Here is a 21,106-nt window from a genome sequence, read left to right as displayed (position 1 = left end):
TACAATGTAGCTGCCATCATCAGTGTGTGTGTGTGGATGTAAAGTGCTTTGGGGTCCTTAGGGACTAAATAAAGCGCTATACAAATAGAGACCACTTAAAGTGAAACTCTTGAGTTACCGGTCGAGCTACGTCCCTACCCTCACCTATTAGCACTTGGTTCAATTTTTATTTTTCCTCAACATTTATAAATAGAAACGGTTGTTTAGGACAGATTTCAATGCAACATTTTCAGCTTGGTTGATGCCAAAGACCAAAATGAAATTGTCTGATTGAGAGGAGCCACTTAGTTACACAACAAACCTGGAAGCTGTGTGGAACAGCTGAGCAGAGCCCAGAACATTAGAGACTGTCAATCACATCCTGGCTGATGCTTTAGGTTACTGCTGCTCTGGCACAAAATACACACCTTCAACTTCAAGAAGGTGTCATGTATCTGTGTTGTGATGCTGCACAGCAACAGCACATCAGTCTGAACTCGTTTACATTAAAATATCATTCTCATGATCAGAACTAAGGACGGTGACTCCCTCAGTGTCTCACAGCCAGATGTACCAACAGCTGCTCAGGAAAAATAAATGTGCAGGAGGGTTAAGAAGATGGAAAGACATTCATAGTAGACATTTGGCTTAAAAGTTTCCCTTTTAAATAAGCTTGTAGTGATGGGTGGTGACCCCTAACATCCCTTAGTTATGCTGCCACTGCCTCCTGTTCACCACGTGTTTATATCTGATATCAATCTTTCCTCTCACCTTCCACTCAGTTGTAGCAAATGTATATTACATTAAAGATACTGTGTATGTGCTGGTTCTCTGCATGCACGGAAATCCAGATCAGTGAAGGAGAATCAGTATGTTTTAGATAGAAGTGTGTTAGGAATTTTTGGGGACACACATTGGTGTGTGTGTGTGCACATGAATGTGTGTGTTTTCTAAGTCTGACGGTTCAGCTGGAGCACAGGGTCCATCGTTCAATAGAGGACTGTTTCATTACAAACTATACCAGCATGTATTTGGCAGCATGGTTTGTGGTTCAATGGTAAAAAGATTCCTGGTTCAGTTCTACTGGTTGACTCTGACTCGGGCTTTTCTGTGTGGAGGTGGGACGTGCTCCCTGTATGGGTTTTCAGGTTACTCCAGCTTCCTCCCAGAGTGCCAAAACACACACATTAGGTTGACTGGTGATTTGAAGTTAGAATAAAATATGCATTGAAACAACAATGTTTAAGAAGCACCAGTTTAATCTTTAACAAAGTTAAACACAGTGAAGCTGTTTTTCATTGTAGTGAGTAAATATGACATATTTGCCTCTGCTGTGTAATAAAGTAAAAGTACATATTCATCTACAATGAAAATGCTCACATGAAGTACATGAAAACAATGCAGTGAGTTACATTTCACCCCCAAAATGGAGAAGTATCATATTTAATTTTCCACGTATTCCTGGTCAAAACTAGATTCCTACATTACCAAGAATGCGGCTCAACCAGACAGATGGGTGAATGATTTCATGTACATGATATTAAATATGTCAAAAACAAGATTAGAAAGAAAAATCAGCTTATATAGCGTATAGGACAGAACTGGAACATTCTAAAAGTTGTTTGAAATCAGTGAATGAAGGTGTCACAATGAGCTGTGTGGCTGGAAGTGGAATTATGTTCTTTTGTTTTTAGCCGGATCTTAGTTTTTGAGAAAGATGAGATCCACATATGAGGACATTCGCTTTAAATGTCGATAGAACAGTGGCAGTATAACATCCTCGTAAGTGGATATCAGGCCGTTGTAGAGCAAAATTTTGTATTTTGACCTAAACAACCCAAAATGGGATGTCCACATTTAACCTCTTAGGATGCCGGGCTCTAGGAGGTTAAACCCTGTGAGAGTACCCCCCCCCCCCCCCCCCCCCCCCCCCCCCCACCCCACAGGGTTTAAATGTTGGACTCTCCAGCATTTGACACTAAAACTGAAGAAGCTTCTCGGATGAGAGTGAAACACCTTCAAGCAAGTTAAAGAAGTCCAGACGCTCTTCTTTCCAAGCTCCTTAGACTATAATGACTGAGAACCTTCACAGAAACAGGAGGGAGACACAGCTGGGGACAATGCAGGCATGACGAGGCACGGGGAAGCAGCACAGAAACCCTAATCCAAAGACTACGAATATAACACACAGAAGATCACAAATCATAATAATCAGAACGAACAGTTCATTACTTAAACATAAAGCACTGGCTCCGTGACCCAGTGACATGACAGATTGATTGTAAAATATATTTTCAAACCACTCTAGTTGGAATCCTCTTTGGCTGTATTAGAAACTATAGAGCTGAATGTCTGAATCACATGAGCAATACCTGCGAGGCTGCCGTACAGGATATTGTTATGCTGAACAAGAGCAGAGCTCCCTAATAGATCTCCGGCAACGTCCGTTTCCAAAGGGGTGGAGAGGCCCTCTGTGACCAGCGCCTCAATGAGGGAGATGTTGGACTCGGTACCATTGATAAAAACGTGGACTAGTGCAGTGGTGCAGAGAGGAGGTCTGCCTTTATCACAGACTCTCACTACCAGCCGATGTAGCCCACTGTGCTTGCCGGTCACTTCCTGTACCAGTGTGATCTCCCCATTGTAGGGAGATATTTGAAACAGACCATGTGGATTTCCACCTACAATAAAATAGTCCAGCTCAGCATTGAGCCCAGTGTCAGTGTCCTCAGCCTTTACTACCTCCACATATGTGCCTGCTTGGGTGAAATATGATAGGAATGTGTAGGAGGAGTTGTCTGGTTTGGTGACATATGGAGCGTTATCATTCTCATCTAAGACACTGATGATCACGCTCACATAGGAGGATCGAGGTGGGTCACCTCCATCCACGGCCTTTAGGCGGAAAGTGTAGAAACGTTCCTTCTCACGGTCAAAGGAGATTCTAGACAAGATGATTCCTGTGCCATTTTGGATGAAAAAATTGCCATTGTCCGGTTCCACAAACAGTCTTAGGTGGGAATTTTCATCCTTATCAGCATCTAAGACAGCAACCGCACCAACACGACTGGGTGGAGGCATGTTCTCTGCAGCAGTAAAGCTGTAGCCCTTGAGTATAAAAACAGGGTCATTGTCATTTTGATCTTGAACATTTACAAATATTGTGGCAGTGCCGGTTTTACTAGGAACACCCATGTCTGCTGCTGCCACACAGAACACATAATGGTCCCTTTCTTCTAGGGGTGGGCGATATAAACGATATACGATAGAAACGATATAGATTTGGCCAACGATAGAGATTTTGACTATATCGCTCTATCGCGATAGCGCATGTTGATGATGTCATCAAGCTGCGCCTGTTTTGGTAGAAAGTATCACAGCGGCTGGGTCATTCCTACTATTCGGTGCCATTTCAGTGTGATCACTCTTCATCAAAAAATACAAAATTTTGAATTATTTTAACATTTCATCTAAAAGAGGGATTTTCAACCTATAAGAAAAATGTATTGGTCCAGCTAAGGATATTATATTATAATATTTTTTAAAACAAAGTCTTTACCCATGACGTGCCAAATGTCCACCCTGTTACAGGACATTCAATTTTCTATTAATAACTGTTTTGAATACACAGTTATAGTAATATTTACATTTTCTAAAAGCTACAATGTCCCTTTTTAAAATCTGCAAGGAAATTTCAAGGAAGTATTTTAAACAAGCATTATATTGAAAGAAGACAGGTTCAGTTTTAAGACACAGTGTAATTTCAAAAGATTGTTTTTAGATTCAAAGGGAATATAAAAAAAAATTGGCTCCATTTTTAAGTAACTTAATTTTGCTGATTCATTCCCTCCCAATAACCAAAGAGACATGCATTATGTTTGTTGATTTGATTTAATTAACAAAAGAAACACACAGGTAACAGGGTGGACAGAGGAGAAACAGGGTGGACAGGAGGCAACAGGGTGGACATAACATCAGTGACAAAAAATACCACCTTAAAGAAACTTTGAACACCTTCACCATGCCCGTCCAACCAACACAGGTAGATACATGTCCACATTAAACAAGCAAATTTTCACTGTACACCCAACATAATGAACATTTTTCTCACACCTTTTACCTATGCAACAGACCAGCAACTCCAGTTTTTTTCAAGGAAATCCCACACTTTCCTCTCCAGCTGAACTGACCTCTTATTCAAAGGTGTTGGTTCTTTCATCAGACACACAACCTGGTCATCCCTATACCAGGTTATGTCCTCACGTGGACTTGGCCAGTGGAACTTGTTGGTCCCGTTCTTGTGCATGCATTTCACTTTAACATCCTCTTCAACCTCCAGAATGATTCCTGGGTAGGGTTCACCATCGTAGTTGATAATGCACCACTGACCAATATGATCTTTTGTGATGTTCTCAGGCCGGGTTGGTCCCTCAGTGCAATGTGGACTTGCCTCTTGACTAAGGCTTATCTCCTTCAGGCCATAGCATTCACAGTCCAGTACACCTTTGTCTGCCTGGCAAAGGCAGGTTATGTCCCTGTATTTTATTGTTCCTGGAGAGAAACTGAGTACTTGGTGGATTTTCATGGTTCCTTTGACAGGCACAAGTGTCGGTCCATCAATAATTTCTTTTACTTTCCTCTCAACATCATCTTCTCCCACAAAAAAAAGTTCCACTGAAGTGCCCATGTCTCTCAGCTTGTGAAACATAGCTTCTGCGTTGGGGATATCTCCTCCATGGCGGACAATTGTGTCAGCTGACCTTTTAAGGGTGGCTCCAATACCATCTGGAGCCCCCTTTCCATGGCTGGCCTCAAAAAAGTTCCAGCTGATGTTTTTGAACCCTTTTTTGAATGGCTCTTTTGAGAGCAGGTAAAAGTTGCCCTTTTGTTTGTATTGTGTAGCTGGACCATCGCTGAAGACATGGAGGTGTTTGATAAGAGGGTATCTTTCTCTGATCATGTCTAACACAGGGTCAAGATGGGCCCATATCGCAGGGGGATCATGCCGCCTGGAAGGTGAGATAGAGCAGAATGTTACTGGTGACTGTTCAGCTGCAGTGTACAGTACTCCAGTATGTAGGGTTGCCTGCTGGTGTGACCCTCCGAAGTGGACTGCTTGTACTTCTTGAGAATACTTACAGGAGTAGTTCTCACTGAAATCTACATGTAGCAGACATTCATCGTTTCTCAAATTTTCTCTCAGTTGTCTGTAGGCCCTATACTGCCATCGGATATTAAAGACGTGCCGCCTAAATCTGAGTAGTCCGTCATGAAATTCCCCTGCAAGTGCATCCTCTGTTGTCATGACAGTTGTCTTCACTGTAATTGTTGACTTTTTACCAGATACCTCTCCATCATTTAATTTTTCATTCTCTTCTAGAGACCACTTGGTAAAGGCTATCTCTGTGTTGTTAGGAGGTCTCAAGAGTGTGTGTGTTGTACTGAAACAGTCTTTGCACTCACCGTATGCACAGACTTTGGATTTAGCATCACACATTGTTGCATCTACCATCTCTTCAATGTGTTTTGTTGCTGACAGACCTTGGACGTACAGGGCATTGGCCATGAACTGTAAGTTCTCATGTGTCCTTCACTGACAGGTTTTACGATCAGCTTCTGTGGGCACCACAACCCAAAATGGTCTTAAGGTGCAGAAACAAGAATATGAGACCTGATGCTCATTTTCTGAAAGAAACTTATGGTGCAGATTCTTCAGTGAATCAGTTAGCAAACGTTTCTGTTTTTTTATTTTCTTTTGAGTTACAGTTTGCTTTTGTCCTGTTGTCATCCGACTGACGTCATCTCTTAAGAAGAAGGCCTTTATTTTCTGCTTGCAATCAACTGGTAATCTATTGCTTTCCTTTCTTTCAAAGGTTATGAGCCCTCCATCTTGTCTTTGAACACGCTTTTTTGAAAAGCCTAGAGCTGTCTGTGCAGCCCTCTGTAGCCTGTATTTCTTTATAATTTTTCCTATTGTCGTTTTTGCAATAATTTGCCTCTCTCGTTCCTTTTTGGTGTTTTTGTATTTATTCCTGATTTCCTCAATGATTGATTCCTGCAGTAATAGTCTTTTCCTAATTGTGTTGCTAACTGTTTCATGACGCAGCAGTGCATCCACTTTAGAACGTGGGGATTTTTTTTCCCCACCCAAACGCTGGCACCTCTTCTTGTATTTTTCTTTTTTTCTCTTTTCCTTTTCCAACAAGGCCTTTAGCTCTTTAATTTCATTCTTGAGTCTCCTTCTTCCCTGTCTAATATTCCTTCGTCCAACAATGTATTGCCTACAACACAGGAAATATTGTCACAATTATTATATATATATGTTTAGATAAATGTTTAGATACAGTATAAGATAGACGTTGGATATTATATGTTTATAATGTATTAGGCAGGTAGACTCTCTCTCTCTCTCTCTCTCTCTCTCTCTCTTTTTAGGGCAAAATCACGTTTTATCATTCAAATACAAATCTACCTAATCAGCAAAGCATTGAACTGTCAACTCTTCTTCTAACCTTGAGGGTCCTGGTTGCGGGGCATTTTCTGGCTCTAGGGAATATTCTGGACTTAGGGGAGGAGTATTCTTAGCCTCAAATTCTGTCCTGCCTTTGGCACTAGCCCTCTGCTTTCTTTTCCTTTCTCGCCACTGCTTTCTCTGTGCTCTCTTCTGTCGTTCACTGAGATCTGCCACTTTCTTTTTTTTCCCTTCCTCTCTGTCCTTTCTCCACTTCTCTTTCTCTTTATTGAGATATATCTGTCTTCTCTCAGGGTCAGCATCACGACGTGCTCGGTAGCGCCGCTGCTTCTCCGCAGCAGACATTGGTGCCATTCCCTGAAAAATGTATACTATTCAAAATCTTCTAAAAGTATATATATACAGGTTAATAATAATTACCAATACACACTTGTATAAATAACCCTAAACACTAAACTTCTATCACCTTACGTCCCCCCTGTTACCATGTGTCCCCCCTGTTACAGTGCATAGCAATAACAGGGGTGACGGTAACAGGGGGGAGATTTTATGCTAAACTTAGCCATTACTACTAGTATGATGAACAACAAGCTAGTACATGGTGACCACTAAGAACCATTTTTAACATGTTTATTAGCCATATTATAAAAATTACAAAAAAAAAATTGTTTCCACTATTAATAAGCGTAACAGGTTGGACGTGTTATGCTTTGCCACATTACAAAATCTTGCTAAAACATTGAAAAAAGGGTTGATTAAAGAGTGGTACTTACTCGTCTTCTTCTTGAAAGTTTTCCCTCCAAAATATGTTACATCCGGGAGTGTCATGTGACTAAAAGAATAATCAGGTGATGTGTTCTATGGAATTCTTATCAGAGTAACAGGGGTGACAGTTGATTCAGGGACACAACATTTTTTAAAGATTTTAAGTATTAAACATGCATTAATAATAAAAAAGAACATTTGATGAGGAACATTAGAAATAAGCCAATCCAGAAATGATGAAAAATCTAGATTTTTTTTTTTTTTTTTTAAGTTATATTTGTAACTGAAGTCGAGCAAGCATGACTGGGGACATAGTACTTTAGTGACTTGTGCTAAAATAAAAGTAATTTACTTTTAATGTATTTATCCTGTGTATATATCAATGTGTTCTATGGTAGAGGGGGGTTAAACATACAAGAAAACGGTTTAGAAATAAGCATTAGACAAGTTTTACACTAAATATACCATATTATGTCATTAGGACTCAAATGGCACCGAATAGTAAGAATGACCCGGCTACAACCATTATCATCAGTAAATTATGTTCTCCTGACTGAAGTTTGGCCCGTGTATAGCATCCTGCTATGCGATTGCATTTGTCCCTAACCACCAGAATCCCTCACGTTAACTTTTATCGAGTGGAAAAAAAGTTGCCGTTCATCCTCCAGCTTCACTGTGCTAATGTTATGCTAACATAGCTGTATCGCTAGCAATCACGTAGCACAACATTATATACCAGGTAGTCCAACTTCGGTAACCCTGCAAACGCCACTGCTGTTTAGTTTTCTGTCTTCATTTATGTTGGAAGTGGTAGCAGAGCTGTACGTTTTAATTAGTTTCAAAAATCTCTCAGTCAGAACATGGTATGAAATGTTTAGGTATAAACTAGCGAGCTAACTTCCTGTTAACTTCTAACTCCGTTAAATTTAATAAATTCTGTTTTCATGGATGGATGGAGTTTAAACTTAATTGTTACACCCGATAAAGCAGCAACGCTGATGATTTAATTAAAGATGAAAGAATTTAGACTGTTTTTAACTCTCAGTGTTCGTTTGACTTTGGGGGACGGAGTTTTGGACCCAGATTACTCCTCACTACGGCAGCCGTAATGCTCTGACAATCCATCAAGCAGTCCATCAGCAGGCTTACCAAAGTTGAACTAAAACATTTTTTAACAGATTTCTACACGCCAAAATCGGTTCAAGGTCAGTGAGCACAACCAGAATTCATACATAAGGCACACTCTCGATTTTTGAGAAAATTAAAGGATTTTAAGTGTGCCTTATAGTGTGGAAAATACGTTATACAGAAGAAAAGAATATATCGTGATATATATCGTTATCGCACATGCTTCAAATTATATCGCGATATGAATTTGAGGCCATATCGCCCAGCCCTAGATCAGCCTATTTTACTTATTGTTTTATTTGTGCTTTGGTTTGGGGAAGTTGTTTGTTTACTGATCTTTTCCTGTCTTCTGTTATTAGACTTGAGATATGACTGCACTAAGCTGTTGCTGTTGACTCCAGTTAATTCTACAAGACATGCTGTGTAAGTAAACAAACAAAAACAGTTTGGTCTGCATTTCCTGAAAGATCACATCCCCCAAACTTAATTTAGAGGTTCTACACTGTATATAGTGAAGTCTGCAAGTTTTCTTACAGCAAAATTTGTTTTGTGCCCAAATCATTTTGCAGATCATTAGAAAGTTATTGGCCATGTTTGCATAGCCCTTTTTAAAATGATGCTTTCATGACATTATTGTGTGTTGCGTGGTGGTCAGGGCTATCCAGACTGACAAGTGGGACATTGAATGTCACCTCTCCGGTGGGGAGGGAGCCTGAGATTGTCTAAATTGGAGTCTGTTATATACAAAATGCAAAAAAAAATGTTTTAAGAAAGCAATTAAGTTCATGTTCCAAAAAATATGATTGTTTGCTTGCAGGACACCAGGAGAGATGAGTCCTCCGTCACAGATGGTGTGGTCAGTGAAGATGGTCGCCTGCAGGTTCAAGCTCATTGCATCTCCAACCCACATCCACTGCCACTGTACTTAAGGGAAGTTAAAGACTTTCTTCTGCACCTACATTTGGATCACCTCGATCCATGACAGTCATTCAGGCAGTAATGCCTGGACTGGAAACAAGCCATCCTTAAAATAACAAATTTATTGAACGGGTCAAAGGAAATGCCAAAAAAAAAGCTTTACGAAAATGTCTGGCACTAAAGTGTGCCGGTAGTGGTCAGGTTTAAAACCAAACCCGACCTGGGAACGGAGAAAAATATATTTTTGTTTTGTTTTGTTTGTTTTATTTGTCTTCTAGTTTTATTTAATTCCTTCTGGGATTTGGATACAATTAAAGTATGCATATTCTGCACACACACAAACAGACATTTGGCCACTACCCATTTCTTGTTTTTATACTTAAGATGGATTATTCTTGAATGAAGACATTAATCTGACACATGTAGTATTTGGCTAATTGTCTTTATTGTTCCTCCATCATCTCTCTACCCTGTGTTCACTTTAACACAGGGTAGAGAGATGATGGAGGAAATGAAAAGGGGGGGGGGGGGGGGGGGGAGTAAAGAAAAGGTAGAAGGGAGAAAAAGAGGTGAAAAGAAGGGATAGAAAAAAGGAAAGAGACAGAGGAGAGAAAACCCCAACAATCCCCTCTGAGCAAGCACTTGGCGACAGTGGGGAGGAAAAACTGCCTTTAAACAGAAACCTCCAGCAGAACCAGGCTCAGGAGGGGCAGTCAACTGCTGGGACTGGTTGGGGGGTGAGGGTGAAAAGAGAGAGAGAGGGGAGGGAGATAGGAGAGGTGTTAGGAGAGAAAGGGAGAGGAGAGGTAAAAATTAAGATGGAACAGAGGTTGAGAAAGATGAGGCTACATCAGGTGAAGAAGCAGCAGTGTCCCTCCTCCGGAACCAGCAGAAGCGTTTTTTCTTCTTTTTCAGTTGCTGTTCCACGAGTGCTTTTTTCTCTAGGATGAGGGTTCTCAATTCATTGATTGTGTCTGCATTTTGCATCTCAAGTTTCTTGCATCTTTGCTCCACTTCTTCTAATTTTGCTTGTTTTTCTTCAAGCTTTTCTTTCAGTTCTTTAGATGCTGCCTTTTGCGCCTGCATTTCAGTGTTTTTGCACTTTAAGTTGTTAGAAAGTTCTTCAAGCTCTGTGTTTTTTCTCAGCATTTCAGCAATCCTACTCTGCATCTCTGAGCATTGTTTTTCCAGTTTTTCCTTTGCTACTTCCAGTCCAGTTGTTTTGTCCTTCATTTCAAAATAAAATTCTTGCAGTTTTAGATGCTTCCTCATAAAGTCCTGGGAAATAAGTTTTTCTTCTTTCTGTATTTCTTGCTGTTGCGCTTTCTCTTGAAGTAACTCTTTCATTTTGTGCACTGTGTCATCAAACCTTTTTTCCAGCACTTTGTATTTTCCCTCCACGTGTTTGAGTTTGTCCTGCGTGCCTCTGTGCTTTATGTCCAATTTTTCCTTCTCATAAAGAATTTCTTTATTTCTTTCCAGCGCTTGATTGAAATTTCCTTGGAGCTCCTGATTCTTTATGTTCATTTGTTGGAGGTCACACTGTAACTCCTTATTAATAGCTTCCCTGTCTTGAAGCTGCTTGGACATTTCTTTCTGTCTTTCTTGTAGTTGCTCGTTCTCATGAAGTAACTGTTCATTTCTGTCCAGTGTTTCATCAAGTTTTTGTTGGAGTTCCTGATTCACTGTGTCCATTTGTTGGACTTCACAATGTAACTCCTCATTAAGGGCATCACTGTGTTGAAGCTGCTCGACCATTTCTATTAATGCAGCTTTCTTTTGCTTGATTTTGTTCCTCAGGAACAGAATCTGCTCTTGGGCTTGCGTACTGTTGTTAGTTTGTTGATCCTCTGTGTTCTGAAGATTGTGATCCATTTCTTTCTGTCTTTCTTGTAGTTGCTCGTTCTCATGAAGTAACTGTTCATTTCTGTCCAGTGTTTCATCAAGTTTTTGTTTGAGCTCCTGATTCACTGTGAACATTTGTTGGACTTCACAATGTAACTCCTCATTAAGAGCGTCACTGTCTTGAAGCTGTTTGGCCATTTCTTTTAATTCAGCTTTCTTTTTCTTGTTTTTGTCCATCAGGTTCATAATCCCCTCCCGGGTTTGACCAAATAAAATTCCCCAGCCATCATTAATAATCTTTATGTCAGGCTGGCACTGCTTATTGTTAGTTTTTTGGTCCTCTGTGTTCTGAAGATTGCGATCCATTTCTTTCTGTCTTTTTTGTAGTTGCTCGTTCTCGTGAAGTAACTGTTCATTTCTTACCGGTGTGTCATCATGCCTTTTTTGGAGCACTCTGTATTTTTCCACCATGCCTTTGAGTTTGTGTTCCACGTCTCCTAGCTTTATGTTCAATTCTTCCTTCTCAAAAAGAATTTCTTCATTTTCTTCCAGCGCTTGATTGAAATTTCCTTGGAGCTCCTGATTCTTTATGTTCATTTGTTGGAGGTCACACTGTAACTCCTTAATAATAGCTTCCCTGTCTTGAAGCTGCTTGGACATTTCTTTCTGTCTTTCTTGTAGTTGCTCGTTCTCATGAAGTAACTGTTCATTTCTGTCCAGTGTTTCATCAAGTTTTTGTTGGAGTTCCTGATTCACTGTGTCCATTTGTTGGACTTCACAATGTAACTCCTCATTAAGAGCATCACTGTGTTGAAGCTGCTCGACCATTTCTATTAATTCAGCTTTCTTTTGCTTGATTTTGTTCCTCAGGAACAGAATCTGCTCTTGGGCTTGCGTACTGTTGTTAGTTTGTTGATCCTCTGTGTTCTGAAGATTGTGATCCATTTCTTTCTGTCTTTCTTGTAGTTGCTCGTTCTCATGAAGTAACTGTTCATTTCTTACCAGTGTGTCATCATGCCTTTTTTGGAGCACTCTGTATTTTTCCACCATGCCTTTGAGTTTGTGTTCCACGTCTCCTAGCTTTATGTTCAATTCTTCCTTCTCAAAAAGAATTTCTTCATTTTCTTCCAGCGCTTGATTAAGCTTTTGTTGGAGCTCCTGATTATTTTTGTCCATTCGTCTACAGGGAGGAGAGTCAGTGTGAACTTTTGGTCTTTTCTGGTGTTTTCTCTGAGACATGTCGTGGTCTGTAAACAGTGACTCTGAAAACAATTCAGATGTTTCAAAATACTTCTCGGGCAAACCTTCATTTTCTTCCAGCGCTTGATTACGCTTTCGTTGGAGCTCCTGAATCATTTTTTCCATTTGTGTCAAGAGAGGAGGCTTAGTGTGAGCTTTTGGTCTTTTTTGGTGTTTTCTCTGAGACATGTCGTGGTCTGTAAACAGTGACTCTGAAAACAATCCAAATGTTTCAAAATACTTCTCTGGTGAACCTTCGAAAGCTGCGAAAACAACATATGCTGCAAAAATACTGACTACAAGCTGTTGCCTTTCTACCCTATTTAAGGAAAATCTTCAAAGGACATTCCAGCACATCAAAGCAGCAAAGGTGATGTCACAAAGGTCCATATGACATCATCATTCCATAAGCCAGACCTTCCCAAAGTGTGGGGCCCGCCCCCTAGGGGGGGCGCAGAGCCATTGCGGGGGGGGGGGGGGGCGCGGCATGAAAAAACCAATGCTTGGACACTGCTAGCACGGGGCGCCTCCACAAACGCAAGGAGATGAAGCATAGCTGAATATGTTTCCAAACCAACTTCATTCTACGCCAAAGACTAGAAAATATGGTGAAGCATATCTTCCCTTTGGCTTCACCTGCACAAGTGCCGAGGTAGGTCTCTCCTGCATAATTGGTTTTCCCTGCATCGGGAGCAGCGCTGGGCTCTTCAAATCACAGACAAACAGTATCCCACATTCGTGATTTTTAGTTCACAAACACTTGTTGTAATGACTAACTACTCCTGACATTTTGGAGATGTTAGCTCTTTATACAGTAAAGTTACAGCGGGATACAAATAACATCAGGCTGATCCTGCCACGATTTGTTCCCACTGTTCAAATCATGGACAAATAGCATCCAACAGTTGTTTATGTTTTTGAACCCATTTTGCAGAGGGATTGAAAAATGTATTGATAGCAATGTTGAATATTATTACACAGGAAAAAAACAACTACATGTAAAATAATTACACCGTGATGCCTCTGCCTTTGTAAATGGAGGGACAGTAACTGCGTGTGTATATGTAAGCGTGTAAAACCTGAAGACTATTTTGTCTCTATCTGCTATTTTGCAATTCATCTCATGTAAACAACATGGCGCACAGCGTGACGTGAAAAAAGGCACATACCTTTGACGTTGCATGACGAACTCTGTATTTCTCGTCCACACGTAACGCAAAAGAGTTTTAAAAAATCTCCGTTTTCGGTGATTCCAAACGCCGTTTACGTGTGGACGAAACAGCTGTGTTTTCAAAAATACCCGTGTAGGTGTGGACGTAGCCTAAAAGAGTTAGTAGTTTATTTCCTTACTGCCTGTAATTTATTGCAGATTACTTGTATTTGCTTAATTGTTTACTAAATGTTTGAGGTGTGAAATAAACCGCAATGGAGCAAAATACGGGTCTGTGTGGTTGGAGGATGTGTTCGCGCCTGCACGTGCGCGCGTGCGAGGGGGGCGCGAACATTTTTCTTGTAAAACAAAGGGGGGCCCAGCAAAAAAAGTTTGGGAACCATATTGCCATAAGCCAATATTGATGTCACATGACATTTTTGAATGGGGATTTTTTTGCTTGGACAAATTATCAGTAAAGTTTCAATCACATACAACAGAAAATAAATAAATAAATACAACAAAATAAAATGATACGAACAAGACAAAAACTGTGGTATTTTGTAAATATAATAATAAATGCGAATTCACTGTGTAAATATCCCTTATTAGCAGCGTCCTCCTGAAATGTGCCAACAACATTGAGAGTAACGTCCTCCTCTCTGCCCCTTATGCCGGGCTCACACTGTGCGATTTTTGGCCCATTTTGAGCCGATTTTTGAGTCGTGTGACCGTTTTGTCGATCGGCCCGATTTTGGCCTTCATCGTGCGTCGTGCATCGTGTAGTATACGTGGGGTAACGAGAAGCGATTAACACCTCACGACCAGCTCCCGATCATCAATCGCTTGGTCGTGAGGGTGTCACCGCAGCTTTTCACACTGCGCACACGCAAACACAAATGTCAGCGAAAAAGAAGGCGCAGCACGGCTGTGCAGCGTGTGATCTGGACACAAGCGATGGAGGCACAACTTGTAGAACTATGGCAAGCTCACCCGAGCCTTTTCGATGTGGCCTCACAAAATTATCACGACCACAACAACCGTGAAAATAGTTGGATTTACATTGCTGCTCAATCACAGCTGCCTGATCAATGTTTTTCATTAGCAATTTAGCAAAGTTGATGGTGGTGGTGTGCGTGTCTGTGTGAGTGAAAGACAGAGAGGGAGAGGGAGCGACAGATTTTCTGTTATAACCTTCATTTTATGGACGCACAGTGTGAGCACTCAGGTCGCATCAGAGCATCGGGCCGTATAGTGTGAGACCCTGCATCGTGACCTATGAACTTCTAACCCCTGCGAGTCAATTGTGCAGTTTGAGCAGGAGCTGAATCGCGCGACTGAAAAAATCACACAGTGTGAGCCCGGCATTAATGCTCTCTCGTCTCTATGGTAACGCGCGGGAGACCGCTGTGTTATAGGACAACCTGGGCAGTTGGCTGAACAGTAATGAGTAGGACACATAGAGCTGTGATATTGATGCAATTTAGCTACAGTACAGCTAACGTTAGCAGTGTTGTACCAGATTAATGTATGCTTTTTGGGGATTTACTCAGGTTTACTCTAAATAAAGGCCAGACTTTAACTTTGCTTTAGTTGGGCGTAACACTGATAGACTCAGACAACGTCAAGTTCCAGTGTTCGCTTAAAACAGACCGACAATTTCATATTGTTTTATTTATCGGTACATTTTGGCAATATTTTATCATCAATACATCCACTTTTTCTTTTAATGTGTTTCCATGTAGGGCTCAAATGGCTATTCAACACTTTCATATTTAATTTAAATATTGCTTGTAATGACCCAGATAGCAAGGAAACATTGAAACAAAGTTTAGTCTATATCAGGCGATGTCGTAGAATCAACGTTGTGATCTGACGTTGACCTAACCGCCGATGTTACCGCTGTGAAAAGCAGTTATAGTAGCAGCCGATTTAAATCAGCATTTGTTTGTCTTTTGTTAAGCTGGTCAAGGCTGAATTAAAGCGTGGACAGTCATTTTCTATAGAATATTGAAAGATAACCGCTACACTGTAAAATCTAATATTGTGTTTAATTAAAAATATTAAGTAGGCTGAACTCAATTTTTATCAATTTGTTATTAGAACTCAATTTAAGTAAGTTACCAGTACTTTTTATGCAAAAACGCTGATCAATTCAGTTTATTTGAGTTGTCTTAGCTTAGAAAAATTAAGTAAGCTGGAAATTTTGCTTTTCAGTGCGGAAGGATGAAAGATGTGTTTTGAAAATGCCACGTCACTACCGTCCTCCTCCCTAGCACGGATCAGTCCGCATGTTCATGGCGCCAGCATTTTTTTCTGGAATATGTTGAGCAAACCTGGAGAAGCTTCAGCTCAAGATATTATTGTTGTCATTGCTGTGGATCTTTACCTGATACACTGACTTGGTGAGTAAATGTTTAGTCTTATTCAAACTGATTTTGTGGCTTCTCTTATTTTGGCACAGGGGTTTATAATCTTCCGAGTTTGTTAGTGTTAGGTTAGCTTTGCTGCTGCCGCTAGGCTCATGATAATTAAAAATTAACACCACAGCCTTAAAAACCTTGTGCAAAAATGTCTGTGAAATTTTCTGTTGATTGTTTGAAATAAAAAAGTGAGATAAGAGCCCAGACAATTTTTCAGGAGGTGCAGGCGTTAGGGGTGGGTTGTGGGGATATTTTCAATCCATAGCCATAACTAACTAACTATATATATCATGTTTAACCTGAGTAGCAAAAGACCGGGGGATTGAAAAACGATAGGCCAGGAGTTAGCTGTGCTCGCCGGCTCTATCGAACCTTGACCTCCCTGTCAGCTATCGCGTTGGTGGATAACAGAGCTCTCCGAAAACGTCAAAGCACTTTTGCAAATATGTGATATTTTGATAAATTAAGTAGATATTTGAGCATTACACAGCTACATTCTCGCCTGAAAATATCTAAAAAGTTTATTTTGTGACCCAGAAAGGGAAATCTGGGGAAAAGGAGGCTCGCATTTGTCAGCCGCAGTTGTCGGAGCCTGTGTGTACTTGTGATAAGTCGGAGACCAAGTACTGTTCCAATTCAAAGTACACATGAAGCCGAGAACGCGAAAAATTCCGGGATGGGTTTTTGCTCATCTCGTTTTATCGAGCATGAATCGGTGGTGACTTGTGTGGACTTGGAGCGACTTGGTACAGCTAAATATCCCAGAATGCAATTGTCCAAAACTTAAACGCAGCAATGGCGGAGGAGCGCAGCTAACAAACTTTTAAATATTACTTTTTCTGGGTCACAAAATAAACTTTTAAGATATTTTCAGGCGAGAATGTAGCTGTGTAAAGTTCAAATATCTGCTCGATTTATCAAGACATAACATATTTGCAAAAATGCTCCGACGTTTTCAGACCTCTATTTTTTTTAATGCTTTGTGGGAGTTTTTGAACATCTGTGGGATCTATTAATGCCAAATCTAGCCTTTCTTTAACAACATAAGCAAACTGCTTTTATATTTAACCGACTTTTCTGTTTAATTACATTTTAAATAATAATAATAACAATAGTATTTGTTTCGTTAAAAAAATGTTTTTAAAAACAAGTTTTGTTGTGAAAGATTTAATCCAGAATAGTGGCCTGTTAAATGGTTAAAGTCTAGGTTGGCTTTATAATTGAGAATAAAGTATTATAGCTTGTCCTTCTAAAGAATTAAGTTAAATTCCACAGTTGAATCATAAGAAACATTATGTTACATATAAACCGTGCCATATGTTAGATCTGGTCGTTTTGCTTATCAGAAACTTTATATATTGGAAGTTAACTTTTAACAAGCATGTAATGATTATATTTAAATTGGGTGGTCTTTTTTTAAACACATCTCTTTAGGCCTAAACTGACATTGCCAATACCACACATTCAGACACAGTAGTAGATGGTGTTTTTAATACTATATGTGTTAGTCTAATTTGGTTGTATGGGGTCTACATTGACCTTCTGTGTTGTAAGTTATAATGATTGCACAGCCATTAAGGATCAAATCAGCTTCTAAAAAATTTTCTGTTTTTTCTCCCTCTGCTTGCTTCTTACTGTCTTTGAGGCTCGGGACCAGGACTCCTACTGTTGGACAGAAAGACATCAACTCAGTGGTAAGTATTTTGGTTTTCCAATATATTAGCAATTGTCAGTGACATTTTTATTAATCAGGCTGAACTTTAATCATACTTTAGATCAGCCTAGGGGTGGGCGATAGAAACGATATAGATTTGGCCAACGATAGAGATTTTGACTATATCGCTCTATCGCGATAGCGCATGTTGATGATGTCATCAAGCTGCGCCTGTTTTGGTAGAAAGTATCACAGCGGCTACAACCATTATCATCAGTAAATTATGTTCTCCTGACTGAAGTTTGGCCCGTGTATAGCATCCTGCTATGCGATTGCATTTGTCCCTAACCACCAGAATCCCTCACGTTAACTTTTATCGAGTGGAAAAAAAGTTGCCGTTCATCCTCCAGCTTCACTGTGCTAATGTTATGCTAACATAGCTGTGTCGCTAGCAATCACGTAGCACAACATTATATACCAGGTAGTCCAACTTCGGTAACCCTGCAAATGCCACTGCTGTTTAGTTTTCTGTCTTCATTTATGTTGGAAGTGGTAGCAGAGCTGTACGTTTTAATTAGTTTCAAAAATCTCTCAGTCAGAACATGGTATGAAATGTTTAGGTATAAACTAGCGAGCTAACTTCCTGTTAACTTCTAACTCCGTTAAATTTAATAAATTCTGTTTTCATGGATGCATGGATGTTAAACTTAATTGTTACACCCGATAAAGCAGCAACGCTGATGATTTAATTAAAGATGAAAGAATTTAGACTGTTTTTAACTCTCAGTGTTCGTTTGACTTTGGGGGACGGAGTTTTGGACCCAGATTACTCCTCACTACGGCAGCCGTAATGCTCTGACAATCCATCAAGCAGTCCATCAGCAGGCTTACCAAAGTTGAACTAAAACATTTTTTAACAGATTTCTACACGCCAAAATCGGTTCAAGGTCAGTGAGCACAACCAGAATTCATACATAAGGCACACTCTCGATTTTTGAGAAAATTAAAGGATTTTAAGTGTGCCTTATAGTGTGGAAAATACGTTATACAGAAGAAAAGAATATATCGTGATATATATCGTTATCGCACATGCTTCAAATTATATCGCGATATGAATTTGAGGCCATATCGCCCAGCCCTACTCTCTTCCCGATCCAACACGGTTCTCACACGAACCTCCCCAGTGTTGCATCAACTTCAAAGAGCCTTTTGGCAAAACGATCAATGATGCTATAGACAAGCTGTCCATTTATGCCAGAATCTGGATCTGTTGCCACAAGATCCAGTAATTTTTGTCCTCTGTAGTTGTTTTCTGGAAAGTCCACCTCGATTGTTGCAGGGGAAAAGTTCGGTGCATTATCATTTACGTCTGTAACTTGGACATTGAGGGAGAGAGTGCTGGACAGAGCTGGGCTTCCAGAATCCATCGCAACAATTTCAATACTGTAATTTTTAACGCTCTCATAATCCAGCAGGGTCGTTGTCTGCAGGAAGTATTTGCCCTTCTGATCACTCGCAGGCCGGAGCTGAAATGGAACATCACCATCAACTGCGCATGTTACCACAGCATTTTCCCCTTCATCCCAGTCTGACACCTGGACCAGTGCCACTGGTGTACCAACAGGCAGGTCCTCAGAAATCTTAGTCACACCATCCTGGTATTTTTACTAAGCCTATACCTCTGATGTTAAGGGTCGGTGCATTGTCATTTTGATCTGTGACATTTATGGTCACCAGAACCTTGGAACTCTTAATCCTGGAACTGGGGCCACGATCTCGGGCCACCACAAACAACTTGAGGATGCTTTCTTCCTCTCGATCCACAAGGCCTTTCACATAGATGATGCCTGTCACACTGTCGATGCGCAGAAGCCTTTGGACAGTCTCTGATACTTGATGAAGGCTGTAGTTCATCTCACCAGTGGTAATGTCTGCATGACTGGCTCTGACCTATAGAAAACAGGGGCACTTCATTCCAGCCACACATTGTCCAAGACAAGAACAATCCACAAAATTTGCATGAACCCCGTTTGGAGTTGCATGGCTGCAAGAGAAAAATAACCTACTTAATATTTCTGGAGGTACAAGCAGTCAGCAAAATATCTCAGTGGATGTTAGAACGCTTTTCTGTCTACACAGCTACTTTTATTCTTTTTAATTGCATTCAGTCCGTGCGATTCAAAGAGTGATTGCTGACTAACAGCATTTTTGCAGCGTTCACCTGGGATTTACAGTAATGTTTTTTTTATGTCATTTAACCTTGGGATGGAGCTCAGCAAAGTTTGCAAAGAAGTGCCTAAAAACACTCCAAAAATATCACTAAAATACTTGTACAGTATTGTTAAAATAATACAAGTTGTTGAGGAGTACTTGGTGAGGGCTAGTTCTTTTAGGTTCAGCAGTTAACAAGATGGTGTATCGGTCAGGATACAGGAAGGAGGACAAGAGGCTTCCACTTTGCTGGATTGTCACCACCAGCTGTTTTATTGCCACCTAGATGCTCAGTGTTGCCAGCAGTTTCCAGTCATGAACTTAACACTCGGAGCATCACCGTGAAGGATGGCAACCCGGAACACAGCTTACGTGATGAGGTAAACAGAACTACCACGGAAAACAATCTCCCCTTCTCGAGTAGCATCGTGTTACCCCCAACTTCTGCTTACGTCATTTCCTACGACTCCACCCCACACAATATTGCAGAACATAGACATAAAATCACCAGAGCCTTTTATACACAAGTACTAAAATAATAGGAAATACAAGAATAATAAAATCATAATAAAAGAAATATCTGCCAGTGGGATACAATTATGTACGCCTTGTTTTTTCTTTTTAAACAAAACAAACAAACTCAAGTTGTTTGGACCATGGACATACTGATGAATTATTAGCACCAGTGTCTTTAAATTAAGTTATTTGTAGACGTGGCACTGCTGGATTCAGAGAACATGTGGTGGATATGTGATTCAGTCCCTTGATCAAACAGATTGTTTTACTAGTTTATATAAAATGATAATTCTAAATGATCCTGTGTTTGGACTGACCTGCAGCACAGACTGTCCCAGCGGGCTGTTTTCTAAGAGTTCGGCCTCGTAGTGACTTCTGTCAAACTCTGGAGCATTGTCCTGCTGGTGACTCACAGTGACTGACCTGCTCGACCTCAGCAGCTTCCCACGATCCACTCTGATGTTCAGGTGAGTGAGTGAAGAGCTGCAAGACACCAGGATGGTGGCTAGAAACAGCAGAACTTTGCACGTAAGCACCGTCATGCCTCTGCCAGACAGCACTGAAAGAGACAGGAAACAGGTTAAGACTTGTGTTCTGGATTCAATTCACACAGCGCCAATTAAGACTGTTGAGCTGGGACAGCGTTCTCAAACTCGCAGCCCGGCAGCCACTTGCGGCCCGTATAATGATGGGAAGAAATATAATGCAATTTACTTTTTGTTAGTGCATTAGGTTTGCTGTTATATGCACTGTTGAAATAAGTACTTTTAAAAGTAAAGAATGATTTTATAAAAAAGCAAATATGA

At 40.5% G+C, this 21,106-nt stretch overlaps 1 pseudogene; it reads right to left on the bottom strand.

Moving 5' to 3' along the window:
- Positions 1-2,283: 2,283 nt before the first annotated feature.
- On the bottom strand, positions 2,284-20,842 carry LOC134635560 (protocadherin-1-like; annotated as a pseudogene).
- Positions 20,843-21,106: the final 264 nt, after the last annotated feature.

Source organism: Pelmatolapia mariae, linkage group LG10_11, assembly GCF_036321145.2.
Source record: "Pelmatolapia mariae isolate MD_Pm_ZW linkage group LG10_11, Pm_UMD_F_2, whole genome shotgun sequence".
Taxonomy (NCBI): Eukaryota; Metazoa; Chordata; class Actinopteri; order Cichliformes; family Cichlidae; genus Pelmatolapia; species Pelmatolapia mariae.
This window is presented reverse-complemented; position numbering and strand designations above follow the sequence as displayed.